General features: G+C 47.6%; 1 protein-coding gene across 5 annotated transcripts in view; it reads right to left on the reverse strand.

Annotated features, from left to right (window-relative positions):
- PLA2G6 (phospholipase A2 group VI) overlaps positions 1–7,515 on the reverse strand; it is a 57,453-nt gene extending 49,938 nt beyond the window's left edge. For 2 of the 5 annotated variants that reach the window (XM_018048750.1, XM_018048751.1), the window contains exon 1: positions 7,387–7,511. The gene's annotated coding sequence lies outside the window, so the exon portion shown is untranslated. Of the gene's footprint in view, positions 1–7,386 lie in introns of all 5 variants that reach the window. The other 3 variants (XR_001918124.1, XM_018048752.1, XM_018048753.1) reach the window with 3 other exon arrangements.

A 13,891-nucleotide genomic window follows, 5' to 3' on the forward strand; every position in this document is an offset into this window, starting at 1 on the left:
CAGGCTCTGGAGACTGAGTTTCTTAAGGGCAAGTACCGGATCTTTTCACTTCTAGACAAGTCAACCGTAACACAAGACTCAGCCCAGAGAAAGTGTGTTAAGATACAACTTAACTGAGTAAAAATTACGCAGAACAAACAAACAAAATTGATAGAAAACATACCAAATACTAAGGGCAAATGAGAGTATTAGGCTTATGGGCAATCTCCCCCCCCTCCCCTTTTTTCCAAATGGTAAAAAAAAAAAAATGAGTCTATTTTTTAAAGAAAGTAGGAGTATAGGCTGAGCCCCTGGGGCCTGCATCTGGGGAGATGGAGGGAATGTGGGGGTCAGGCCTGGTTTAGAGCAGCTGCATAGCTTCCCAGAAGGCAGGCCGAGCTCCAGGAGTGGGGCTCACTTCTGGTGAGAAGGGAGTGGGGGAGTCAGGAACACCCAGCAGCCATGGCCCACCTGGGTTAAGGAGGAGAGTCACCGTGGAGGTCAAGCTGAATGGAGGGAAGATGCCCCACCCCCAAGGAGAGCCCCCGTCCTCAGGGTCCCAGGGTCGGTGGCAAGGGTGTCCCCCTACACACATAGACAGCAGCCTGGCCCCACAAAGGACAGACTTGGCCCTCCTCCAGTCTTCCAGGGTAGGCGTGAGGATGAAATGACACAGCGGAGGGAAAGTGGGACGCCGGCCACCGTGGGCACACAAACAGTGGCCACTGTCATCACGAGGTGGAAGAGAGGAAATGGAACACCCGGGGCCACATCCTGGCCCGATCGCAACAGGCCGGCCTCATTTCTGTCTCTTTCTTCCCGTCCCCACCACCTCTGACCCCAGAGCCCTGGTTCCTTCCGGTACGGCTGCAGGGACGGACACTGGGCTGGGGAGCAGCTGCCAGTCTGTGTGTGGGGGACCCATGTGCACCCCCTCATCTCAACCTACCACCCACATCCCCAACCCCCACCTGGACTGCCCTCCCCACCATCTTCACCTGCCCCAGAGCCTGCTTGTCTGACAGGGCTGTCAGACAAGTAAATAAATCCCTTCTTGACCTTTAAGACTCACTTTACCTGCCACCTCCTCTAAGAAACACACCTGGCACCTCCCTTCCTCCCAGCCCCGGGTACCTTCCTTCCAGCCCTGGGTACCTTCCCCCGCGCCCTACCCCACCCAGTGCATGCCCAGTGACCACTTCTCCTGGGATGGTGATAGAGAATCTGCGGGCTGGGGGGCCATCTCCCCCTTTAAATTGGTTTATCCAAGCACCTAGCATACTGTTCCTGCCTCACAGTCAGCATTTCATGAATGTTTGGTGGATGAATGAGAAGAAATGAATGAACCACCTAGAGGTTGGGGGTGGGGTGGGGGGCCCAGTCCCTCTGTGGCACCCCTCCATCCTCTCTTCTTCCTGCGCAGTGGTAAAAGACCACACACCCCACCCCTCACCCATTCTGACCACAATAGAAACCTTCAGAAGCTCACCCTGGCACCAGGGGAACCTTGACGGGGCATCTGCTGGGCTTGCATCTGGAAAATTCGGTGTTTGAAGCTGAACTCATTCATACTCCAAGCAAGGAAATGCGTCAAGCTTGCTGCTGGACCAGAGAAGCAGGGCAGCGGTCTGGGAGGTGCGTGCCAGGAGCCCCGAGGCGCCCCGGCCAGGAAGCTGACCTCACGGGACTGGCCACATGGGGGCTTCCGGAAGCACACGTGGAACTGCTCGAGTTGGAAATCGGGCTCTGCGAGCCCTGGCTGCTTATGACAGGATGTCCCGTGATTGGGACAACTGGCACAGGACAGCCTCCTGTGTGGCTGATGTCACCCCCATGCCCTGCTCTGGCTGGATGGTAGGAGAACGCAGGGTCGGATCAGAGCACCCCGCCTGTCCTGACCCCCATGGACTTCCTTCCTGCAGCGCTCACCATCTGCGCCTCCCAGCGCACGAGTGCACCACCGCACGCCAGCCCACGGCATGTACTCTCATGGGATCACCTCACTTTATGGCTGGCAGGGGCTTTTCACGTCTATTAGCTGCCTCGGAGCTCACAAACACCCATGAGACAGGGGTAGCGCCATCAGGATCCCTGTCTGGCCATACTGGGTAACAAGGCCCAGGGAAAGGAAATGGGAGGTGCTGCCTGGTGGCTGGACTCATGCCTTCTTCCTCGGACTCAGGGCCCCCACGCAGTGCACAAGCACTCAGCTAGTGCACGAGGAAAGATGGGATGAAGATAGGCATCAGATCAAATGTCATTGCCACCTCCCACCAGAGCCTCTGGACCTCCAAGGCCGCCTCCAAACAAAACGTCCCTCCAAGGACATCCCAGGCAGTCCAGTGTGAAGAATCCACCTTCCAACAGAAGGGATGTGGGTTCAAACCCTGGTCAGGGACTAATTTAAGATCCCACATGCCTCAGAGCACCACCCTAGAGAGCCCAGGCACTGCAAAGAAAGATTCTGCTGCAACTAAGACCTGACGCAATCAAATAAATAAATATATATTTTAAAAAACTCCCTCCAAATGTTCCCCCTGACTCCAGCTCACTCCAGACTCTTCCATAAGCCATCAAGGAATAGCGGAGGGCTGGCTCCCCTCACCTTGCACCCAGCACCCACGCTTTCATCCAGTGCTGAGTACCAGACACCTCACCAAGTTTCGAGATAACGAGCATTCCTCAAAACACTCATAAGAGAAGGTATGCTTCTCCCCAGGTCACACACAGCAAGCTGAGGCAAGGAGGTGATGTAATTTTCCAAAATCTGAACCAAATTCTTTGGAATCCACAGCCCCAGCTCGTAGTCCTAGAGCTGCCTTCAGGAGAAAGCCTGAATGGAACGCGGCTGAGCGAGGTTTGATGCACAGAGCCCTGTGCGCCAAAAGCTGAGGTCCTCATGGAACAGTGCGCTACCATTCATAAGACCCAAAGCAAAACGGCCTTTCCAGAATGGAAAAGGTATCTTTTTCATCCAATCTGTTTAGCTGGACAGCAAACAGCTAGAAGCAAACTGCCCAGAGCTGCTACTGGAGCTCCCAGCACCAGAAACCCCCAGGACCTCAGGAGGTCTTTGGGCTGGTGGCATGGTACAGGGTGACCCCTCTTACGATTCACTCTGCCTATATTTACTGAGGACCTATTCTGTGGCAGGCATTGTTACAACTGCCGAGAACACACTAGCGAACAAAACAGACACAATCCCTGCCTTCCGAGAACTTCTGTTTAGAGAGGAGAGGGGGACGACAGAGGATGAGACGGTTGGATGGCATCACTGACGTAAGTTTGAGCAAACTCCAAGAGACTGTGATGGACAGGGAGGCCTGGTGTGCTGCAGTCCTCTGCAGGCGTCGCAAAGAGTCAGACATGACTTAGCAACTGAACAACAACATAATGAAGAAGATAAACAGGCAAAATAGAGACATACTGAATTCAGAATACTGATTAGATGTCAAGAAGAAAAATAAATGCGCGAAGGAAGATAGGACGCATCCAGGTGGGGGTTAAAACTTTAGATAGGGTGAACCAATCCTCACCAAGAACTTGACTGTGAATAAAGACTTAAAAGAAATGGGAGCAAAAGTCACATGGATATATAGGTGAAGAGTGTTCCAGACAGAGGGAAGAGCATGTGCAAAGGCCCTGGGGCTGGACTATGCCTGGTGAGTTCCAGGAATAGCAAGGAGGCCAGTAAGGTCAAAGAGGTGACAGATGGCCAGGCAGGTACAGTGAAAGGAGAAGCTGTTACAGGGCTTGGAGCTAAGGAGTGACATTAACTCTGGCTGGATGTGGGGGGCAGAGAGGCATCAAGGATAATCTTACAGGTTTAGGCAGAGCAACTGAAAGAATACTGCCATTTCCCAAAGATGGGAAAGTGCATGAGAGGGACAGATTTTGGTGGAGGGTGAGGGACGGGATGAAAGGTATGGATTGTTGTCGTTTAGTCGCTCAGTCATGTCACTCTTGCAACCTTATGGACTGTAGCCCGCCAGGCTCCTCTGTCCATGGGATTTCCCAGGCAAAAATACTGGAAAGAGTTGCCATTCCTTCTCCAGATCTTCCTGACCCAGGGATCAAACCTTTGTCTCCTGCATTGGCAGGTAGATTATTTACCATGGAGTCCCACCAGGAAAGCCCGAAGGGAATGGATGGTGGTGGTGGTTTAGTTGCTAAGTCATATCTGACTATTGCGACCACCCCAGCCTGCCAGGCTCCTCTGTCAATGGGATTTTCCAGGTAAGAATACTGGAGTGGGTTACCATTTCCTTCTCCAGGGGATCTTCCCGACCTGGGGAGTGAACCCGGGGATTGAACTGCAGGCAGATTCTTTACCGACTGAGCTACCAGGGAGGGGATGGATAGCTGAAGCTTAATACTAATTACCTGAAAGGCCTAAGTTTAAGACGCTGACAGAGCAACTATGTATGTGTCAATCATTTACAGGAAATGTCTGTACTGGGCTAGAGATATAAATTGGGAGTTGGAGTCAGAGTAGAAACAGTACTTAAAGCTATGTCACTGAATGAGATCAGCAAAAAAAATGAGAATGGACAAAAACAGGGAAGAGAACATTTAAGGCATAGAACAATTAAAATGCTCTCCCAGAAGTCACACTCTCCAAAGTGAAGCTCATCTCAACATCACTAGATGCAAATCAAAACAACAATGAGGTACCATCTCACACCATTCAGAATGGCTACCATCAAAAAAAATCTACAAACAATAAATGTATGTAGAAAAGTCTCACATTGTTGACTGGAGTGTAAACTGGTGCAGCCACTATGGAGAACAGTATGGTGTTCCCTTAAAAAACTAAAAACAGAACTAATATGATCAGCAATCCCACTCCTAGACACATAACTGGAGACAGCTACATAATTCAAAAAGATACACGCATCCCAGTGTTCATTGCAGCACTATTTACAATAGCCAGGTCATGGGAGCAACCTAAATGTCCATCAACAAAGGAATGGAAAAAGATGATATGGTACATATATATACAATGGAATAGTATTACTCCACCATAAAAAAGAACAAAGTAAAGCCATTTGCAGCAAGACGGATGGACCTAGAGACTGTATACTAAGTAAGTTAGGCAGAGAAAGACAAATCTCATATGATATCATTTATACGTGCAATTGTTTAAAAAGGGTGGTACAAAGAAACTTATTTACAAGACAGAGGTAGAATCACAGATGTAGAAAACAAACTTACAGTTACCACTGTTAAGGGGAGGGGAGGGATAAACTGGGAGATTGAGACTGACATATACACACTACTATATATAAAATAGACAACTGATAAGGACCTACTGCATAGCAGAGGGAACTCTATTCAATACTCTTAAAAAAGACTGGAGATATATATATATATTTATAACTGATTCACTCTGCTTTACACTTGAAACTAACACAACATTTTAATCAACTACGCATGCATGCATGCTAAGTCACTTCAGTCGTGTCAGACTCTTTGTGACCCTAGGGACTGCAGTCCACCAGGCTCCTTTGGCCATGGGATTCTCCAGGAAGAAATACTGGAGTGGGTTGCCATGTCCTCCCCCAAGGGATCTTCTTGACCAGGGATCAAACCCACGTTTCTTATGTCTCCTGCATTGGCAGGCGGGTTCTTTACCACTAGTGCCATCTGGGAAGCCCAAACATCAACTCTACTCCAATACAAATTAAAAAAAAAAAAGTGAAGCTCATAACACAATGTCTCCCCTTCACCACAGCTCCCCCTTTCTCCCTATACACGCCCAGTAGATATACGTAAACACACACACAGCATTTAAATTCCCCTTTCCTCTATCTCTTGGTGATGTCATTCTGCTGAGAAGGAAATTCCCTTTGGAGGTTACTGTCATTTAACAAGAAAGCAGCCCACAGAAGGGAGAAAAAGTGCCCTGGGCACTGAGACAACAGTAGGGACCCTTTCAGAGCAGAGCAATCACCCTGACTCTGGTGTTATATAAAGTACTATATTCAGACTTCAGCTCCAACCACATCAATCAGTGTGAATCAGGCAGCTCAACTGCCCAATCTTCCTTATTATGTTAAATGGGAATAACATTGGCTAGAAGGTAGCCTAGAACATAGTACACAGTCCACTAATATTTGTCAAATAAGTGAGGAATGAATGAATAAACGGTGAAAGAGCCTGACTCATGGCAGATGGTCAATAAACCTGCCAAATGCTAAATGAAAGACTTGTCTTTCCCTCCTTGATTTTTCATTCCATCCCTTCCCCTTTTCTGCTGATGACACAACAGCAAACCCATGCATTTGTACAGGGCCATGTTGTTTACAAAGCTTTGCTTTCTACATTTTCTCAAATTTTGAACCTCATGGCAGGTTTAGGAGGGCAAGAAATACAATTCCCTGTCACAGATGAGGCAACTGAGACTCAGACAGGAAACAGCCTACAAGCTTCAGGAAATTTTTAAGGCAGGGACAATAACAAAAACACTGCATTCGGGCCCCAGGGTGGAGCATCTGTGTTGCCAAACCAAACCTGCCTGACATCCTGTTGGGTGGGTAACAGGGCAGGTGAGGGAAAGACTCAGAAGTTTAGAGGAAGGGAAGGTATTTGTTTTCGGGGTCATGTGAGTAGTCCATTAAAAAAAAAAAAAAGGGCACAGATCCCTGTTCCACACCCACTGGCCTGCCTGTTGCAGTCGCATGGTCACAAAGGTCACACACTTTCCGTCACCAGCTTCCAAGTCACCGGTGGGCACAGGTTTGGGGGATAGGGAGAACTCTGGGGTAACAGGCTAGGGGAAAGGAGGGAGCATGCGGGGAAAGCAGGCAGGGATGAAGTCTGGAGGCACACACGAGACAATAAGCAGGGAACAGCAGGAGGTCAGAAAGGGGGCTGCATGATGGAGCACAGGGAGAGACAGATACAGAAGAGAGGTGAAGTGGGGAATCGGGTAGGAACACAGAGGCGGACAGATCAGAGCACTTAGAAAGGCACAGGAAGGAAACTGGGGACAATGAATGGGAACCAAGCTGAAAACTGGGAGCACTAAGAGACACTGAGAGTCGAGGGATGAAGGGAAGGGGTTGATTCAGGCAGGAAGTGAAGGACAGAGGAGAGACGCACAGGGAAGACGCACTGAGAGGGGGTACCCAGGGTCGGGCCTGCGTTCCTGAGGGAACACACAGGTTAAGAGACGAGACGAAAGCGGTCACAGGATGGGAGTTGGGGACGGTCGGGCATCAAAGGATGGAAGCTGGAGGCACTAAGGGGACAATCATGGTTAATGGAGGACAGGCCTCAGAATCGGTGAACAAAGCGGGGGGCTCTAAGGACTGTCCCGATGGAGCCCAAGGAGTCTGGGGCGTAGAGGAGGTTTGGGAAAGGGCCCCCCCTCCCTGGCCCCGCCTTCCCAGCGCCGTCACTCACCTCGGCTGACTCAGCACTTCGGCTTCCTTCCACTTCCGCAAACAGACGGGCCCAGGCCACGTGACAACCCGGCCACTGCTCTCCGCCAATCACCGAAGCCTGTGCTTCGCGAGAGCAAGGCGGGGGGCGGGTCTCCGCCATGTTTTATAACTGCCCAATGGAAGGGGCTCCCATCGCCGAGGGAGGCCGGGCTTTGAGCTGGAGCCAATCCTCGGCGGCGGGACGTGGCCACGTCTGTGAGAGGAGGAAGGTCCGCGTGACGGCTCCGGCGCAGACATGTTAATGTTGGGCGAGAGGCTCAGTGTTCTCCACCCTACGCCTCCTGAAACGATCCGAGGCCTGAAGGCTGAACGTGACTTAAACTACGGCTCGTAAAGATAAAAATAAAACCAGCAAAGGTGTGCAGGGCATAACAAGCAGGATACTGCTTTGATCTTGCCATGTTCCTCCAAGCTAAGATTGCCAAATTTAGCAAATGGATTAAATTTGGGTGTATAAGCAAAACAATGCTAGGTGTAGTTATGCTTAAAAAATTGTTCCTTGGTTGTTCCTGGCAGCGCTGCCCCAAGACAATCTGAGGAAATATCTCAGCGCTTTTAGTAGAAACTTGGGCAAATGAAAGCTATAATAAACCCAGACAGCATATTAGAAAGCAGAGACATTACTTTGCCACCAAAGGTTTGTCTAGTCAAAGCTATGTTTTTTCCAGTAGTCATGTATGAATGTGAGAGTTGGACCATAAAGAAACCTGAGCACCGAAGAATTGATGCTTTTGAACTGTGGTGTTGGAGAAGACTCTTGAGAGTCCCTTGGACCGCAAGGAGATCCTAAAGGAAATCAGTCCTGAATATTCATGGAAGGACTGATGCCAAAGCTGAAGCTCCAATACTTTGGCCACCTGATGGGAAGAACTGACTCACTGAGAAAAGACCCTGATGCTGGGAAAGATTGAAGCCTGAAGGAGACGGGGACAACAGAGGATAAAATGGTTGGATGGCGTCAGCAACTCGAATGGACATGAGTTTGAGCAAGCTCCCTGAGTTGGTGATGGACAGGGAAGCCTGGCATTGGAACCATGGGGATGCAAAGAGTTGAACATGACTGAGCGACTGAACTGAGCTGGGCAGATGACTTGGTCTCTGCGAACTCCTCATCTGAGAAGTGAGCACAGGGTTATAATGATGACTAGAAATAAGTAAGACCTGGTGCCTGCACAGTACTGGGATTTCAATAAATGACAGTTGTTATGATTAGTAATGCTGATAATGCTTTAAAAAGAAGGGAGGAGACTGGAGTTTAGTCACAGTTCTGCTTCTGACTAAATAGATCATGTCTACTCTCCAGCCTGCCAGGCATAGTTGGACAAGTTTTCTTCCCTAGATCAACTCTAGATCGAGATGAATTCTCCAACCTGCTCTCTGTTGGCATGGGAAAAGTGATTGCTGTTTGGTATTCCCTGTGAATAGAAAAATATTTCTGCCTGTCTGTCCCAAGATATTAGTTCCTGGACTGGGGGCTGCAAATGCAACGGGGACAATATTTGGTTAAGAATCCAGACAAGTTAATAAGACTAAGGACAGTAACTACTATTTGTACAGAGCTTTACCAGTTACAAAGTAACGTGACTTCATATCCATCATCTGGAGGATATAGTTACTCTTGTTCCTATTTCAGAGGTGAAGAAACTGGTCTCTTAAACTAGGATTAAAATTTTGTTCAGAAGTGTTAGCTTTGAGTTGAGAGAATGGGAAGAAGACTCAGAATTCTCAATAAAAATATCTTGCCCTCCACACCCCAAACAATTGACGTTAAAATGATGGTTATCAGGGAGTTTGCAAAAGGTTGGGTGTTCCACCTACTGCTGAGCAATCTGACCTGAGAAACCTCATAGGTTCAACAGGATGGGTCCCATTCTTCAGCAAATACGCTCCTGTACTCAAGGTGAGTCTACAAGGCAGGTTTGGCAACACAGACACACAGCTGAATCTGAAATGCAGAAAAGGCAAAGAGAGAGATCAGTCATCCAGATCAATCTTCAGAAACACTCTAAGATCCACTAAAGAAATTAATAAAATAGAGTCGAAAGAAAGTAATAAATAGAAAAAAATGATAGAATATGTTCAACGCCTGATGAAATTGAGTGCCCCTCCCATAAGGTATTTTGGTGAAAACTGTTAAATGAGTGGATTTAGCAAGAGATGAAGAATAAGGAGTTAGTAGGTAGCATTGAGTGAGCAAGCAATGGAAAGGGAGGGGCTAGTAATATGGAACCCTTTGGGTTTCCGCTGGATTTTGCATTGGAGCAGTTCAAGCCAAAGAGCTTCTCTGAGGGGCTGACTAGGCCCTGCAGCTAAAATCACCCCAGAACCCAAGGGGTCAACCGAGTACCCTCCCTCAGGTTGAAATTAACTAGCATGCTCACAGTGCAGTTTTACACTTTTAATTTGTTTGATCCTCACAACAATCCTGAGAAATAATCCTATTATCTCTAATAGACGGAGAAACCAAGATTCTGTGCGGGGAGATGATTGACAGAGTCGCATGTGCATAAGAAACAGATCTAGAATCAAGACCTGTCTTGACTTTTCTTTCCCTAAACTGTAGGAGGACCCACTGTGTGTCAGGCAGTGTTCTTGGTGCTGAGGAAATCATAGCGAAAACAGTAGACTAAAATCCCTGCTCTCACAGTGAGCACAATTGCAGGGAAAGACAGACAATGATCAAGCGACAGAAGTCAGGCATAAGAGTGTGTTTTGCCAAAATCTTTGGGTGAAATGTCATGATATTAGCATCTTTCCGAAAACCTAGTGCGTTGAATCTGGGGTTTGTACATGAGTGCCTTTGTACTTTTCCTTCCATTTTCTGTGTGTTAGAACATTTTTATAATTAAAGAGTTGGGAAAAAATACAGTGTGTTAGAGGGTGACAAATGCTATGGGGTAAAAGCAAGGAGGGGAGACAGAGAGGATTAGAGTTTTAGAAGAGTGGCCAGGGAAGGCCTGATTGAGAAAGGAAACATTTAAATGAAAGCCTGAGGGAGGGATTTCTGTGGTGGCCCAGTGATTAAGACTCAGTGCTCCCAATGCAAGGGACCTGGGTTTGATCCCTGGTCAGGGAACTAGATCCTGCATGTCTCAACTAAGACCTGAGTGCAGCCAAATAATTCAGTTCAGTCGCTCAGTCATGTCTTACTCTTTGCAACCCCATGGACTGCAGCATGCCAGGCTTCCCTGTCCATCACAAACTCCCGGAGCTTGCTTAAACTCATGTCCAAGTAAATAATGCCAAATAAATGAATGTGTAAAACAAAAACCTGAATGAGATGAGGGAGCAAGCCCTGTAATAACCCAGGAGAGAATGTTCTAGATGGAGGGAGCAGCAAGAGCAAAGGACTTGAGGCAGAAGTTTCCCACATTCTACAAGGTGTAGCCCCTCCCCCCCAAAAAAACACAGAACAGCAACTTGGAGGGAAAAGAGCCATCACAGAGTGAGGTGCGGGCAGCCATCCCCATTGTGAGGACAGGAACCTGAGTCCGCCTGGGGGTTATTCTGGAAGCCCGATGAAGAAAGTGGGATCTCTCATATTCAGAGAAATGTATATTTAAATAAGATAATGTCATTTGCCTAGAAAATTCAGTTCAGTCACTCAGTCGTGTCCAACTCTTTGGACTGCAGCATGCCAGGTTTCCCTGTCCATCACCAACTCAGGGAGCTTGCTCAAACTCATGTCCATCAAGTCACTGATGCCATCCAACCATCTCATCCTCTGTTGTCCCCTTCTCCTCCCTCCTTCAATCTTTCCCAGCATCAGTGAGTCAGTTCTTCCCATCAGGTGGCCAAAGTATTGGAGCTTCAGCTTCGGCATCAGTCCTTCCAGTGAATATTCAGGACTGATTTCCTTTAGGATCTCCTTGCTGTCCAAGGGACTCTCAAGAGTCTTCTCCAACACCGCAGTTCAAAAGCATCAATTCTTCGGTGCTCAGCTTTCTTTATGGTCCAACTCTCACATTCATACATGACTACTGGAAAAACCATAGCTTTGACTAGACAGACTTTTGTTGGCAAAGTAATGTCTCTACTTTTTAATATGCTGTCTAGGTTGGTCATAGCTTTTCTTCCAAGGAGAGAACGTCTTTTAATTTCATGGCTGCAGTCACCATCTGCAGTGATTTTGGAGCCCAAGAAAATAGTCTGTCACTGTTTCCGTTGTTTCCCCATCTATCTGCCGTGAAGTTATGGGACCGGATGACATGATCTTCAGCTTTTGAATGTTGAGTTTTAAGCCAACTTTTTTATTCTCCTCTTTCACTTTCATCAACAGGCTCTTTATTTCCTCTTTGCTCTCTGCCTTAAGAGTGGTGTTATCTGCATATCTGAGGTTACTGATATTTCTCTCTACAATCTTGATTCCAGCCTGTGCTTCATCCAGCCCAGCATTTCGAATGATATACTCTGCATATAAGTTAAATAAGCAGTGTGACAATATGCAGCCTTGACGTACTCCTTTCCCAATTTGGAACTAGTCTGTTGTTCCATGTCCGGTTCTAACTGTTGCTTCTTGACCTGCATACAGATTTCTCAGGAGGCAGATCAGGTGGTCTGGTATTCCCATCTCTTGAAGAATTTTCCACAGTTTGTTGTGATCCACAGAGTCAGAGGCTTTAGCGTAGTCAATAAAGCAGTAGATGTTTTTCTGGAACTCTTGCTTTTACGATGATCCAAGGATGTCAGCAATTTGATCTCTGGTTCCTCTGCCTTTTCTAAATCTAGCTTGAATATATGGAAGTTCTCAGTTCACAAACTGTTGCAGCTTTGCTTAAAGAATTCTGAGCATTACTTTGCTAGTGTGTGAGATGAGTGCCATTGTGTGGTAGTTTGAACATTCTTTGGCATTGCCTTTCTTTGGGATTGGAATGAAAACTGACCTTTTCCAGTCCTGTGGCCACTGCTGAGTTTTCCAAATTTGCTGGCATATTGAGTGCAGCACTTTAACAGCATCATCTTCTGGGATTTGAAATAGCTCAACAGGAATTCCATCACCTCCACTAGCTTTGTTCATAGTGATGCTTCCTGAGGCCCTCTAGATACTCCAGAGTATCTAGGAGAACTTAAAAAATGAAAACCCCCTGTACTGGTGAAGTGGCATTGAAACGCTCATATTCACAGAGGTGGTGAGAGTCTATTCACTGGCACGTTCTGAGCAAGTGGCATTGCCTCTCTAAGCCTCAGTTTCCTCATCTGCACAGTGGGGACAAGAAAGACACCTCATAGCATTTGTGAGATAAAAGATCCACAGAGGAAATGTCTCATAAACAGGACAACAACAGCTATTATGATTATCTGGATTTGTTCAAAGTCATTTTTCTCTTTGTTGGCTTTCTCGGTGTCTCAGAGAATAAAGAATCTGCAGTGTGGGAGACCTAGGTTCGATCCCTGAGTTGGGAAGATCCCGTGGAGGAGAGCGTGGCAACCCACTTCAGTATTCTTGCCTGGAGAATCTCCATGGACAGAGCAGCCTGGTGGGGGTCCATGGGGTCACAAAGAGTCGGACATGACTGAGCAACTAAGCACACACAGACAATCTGTTGCCCAGACCCAGGACCCCTGCAGACAGCAGCCCAGTGTAGGGACACCATCTGTCAGGCCTGCCCCCACCCCGCCCAGTTTTCTTATGATTTAAAAGTAGGAGGAAAAAAGAGGGGGAGGATTCCTCCCACAGGAGGAGTGGCCCATGTGAAACAGCTCATCTCTCTCCGGCAAAGCCCAAGGCTTTTCCTGACAGGGGCAGCGGTAGAGAGCGTGGCCCCTGAGTCAGATCAACCTGAGTTCAAGTTCTTCTCTTGCCAGGGACTAGCTGTGTGATAATGGGCAAGATTCCTCACCTCTCTGGGTTTCAATTTCCTCACCTGCAACATAGTGATGATAATACCTAACTTCTAAGATGGGGAGAGGGGGTTAAGGGGATCAGGCACACCACACCCGGCAATGGGGGGACTCCCAAAGCATTTGGTGAACCCATAAACCTGATGGGGTTGACCATTTCTGTACCACATGCCACCTCATTGGAGAAGGATACTGTAGGAAGGAGACATTGAAATTATGAAGACACTAAAATGTGATAAAAGTACAGATACTTTTTTTGATGATTGGTTTGTTTAGCAGTAGAAGAAGAGATATGCTATGGGAAAATAGACATCATGTAAATAGGTCTTAGGCATTTAGCGCAGTGTCTGGCTCAAAGGAGGCATCTCATAAGCATAATAGACATAGTAGAGTCAGAAGTAATAAGCAGTGGGACTTCCCTGGTGGTCCAGCGGCTTAGACTGCACACTCTCAATGCAGGGGGCCCGGGGTTCGATCCCTGTTCAGGGAACCAGTTCCCAGTTCCGAACTAGATCCCAAATGCCACAACTAAGACCCAGCACAGCCAAATAAATAAATATTTAAAATAGAAGAAGAAAAAGAAGTGATAAGCAGCAGTAAGAAACTGGTACAAGGCATCTGAG

This window comes from Capra hircus, chromosome 5 (assembly GCF_001704415.2).
Source record: "Capra hircus breed San Clemente chromosome 5, ASM170441v1, whole genome shotgun sequence".
Taxonomy (NCBI): domain Eukaryota; kingdom Metazoa; phylum Chordata; class Mammalia; order Artiodactyla; family Bovidae; genus Capra; species Capra hircus.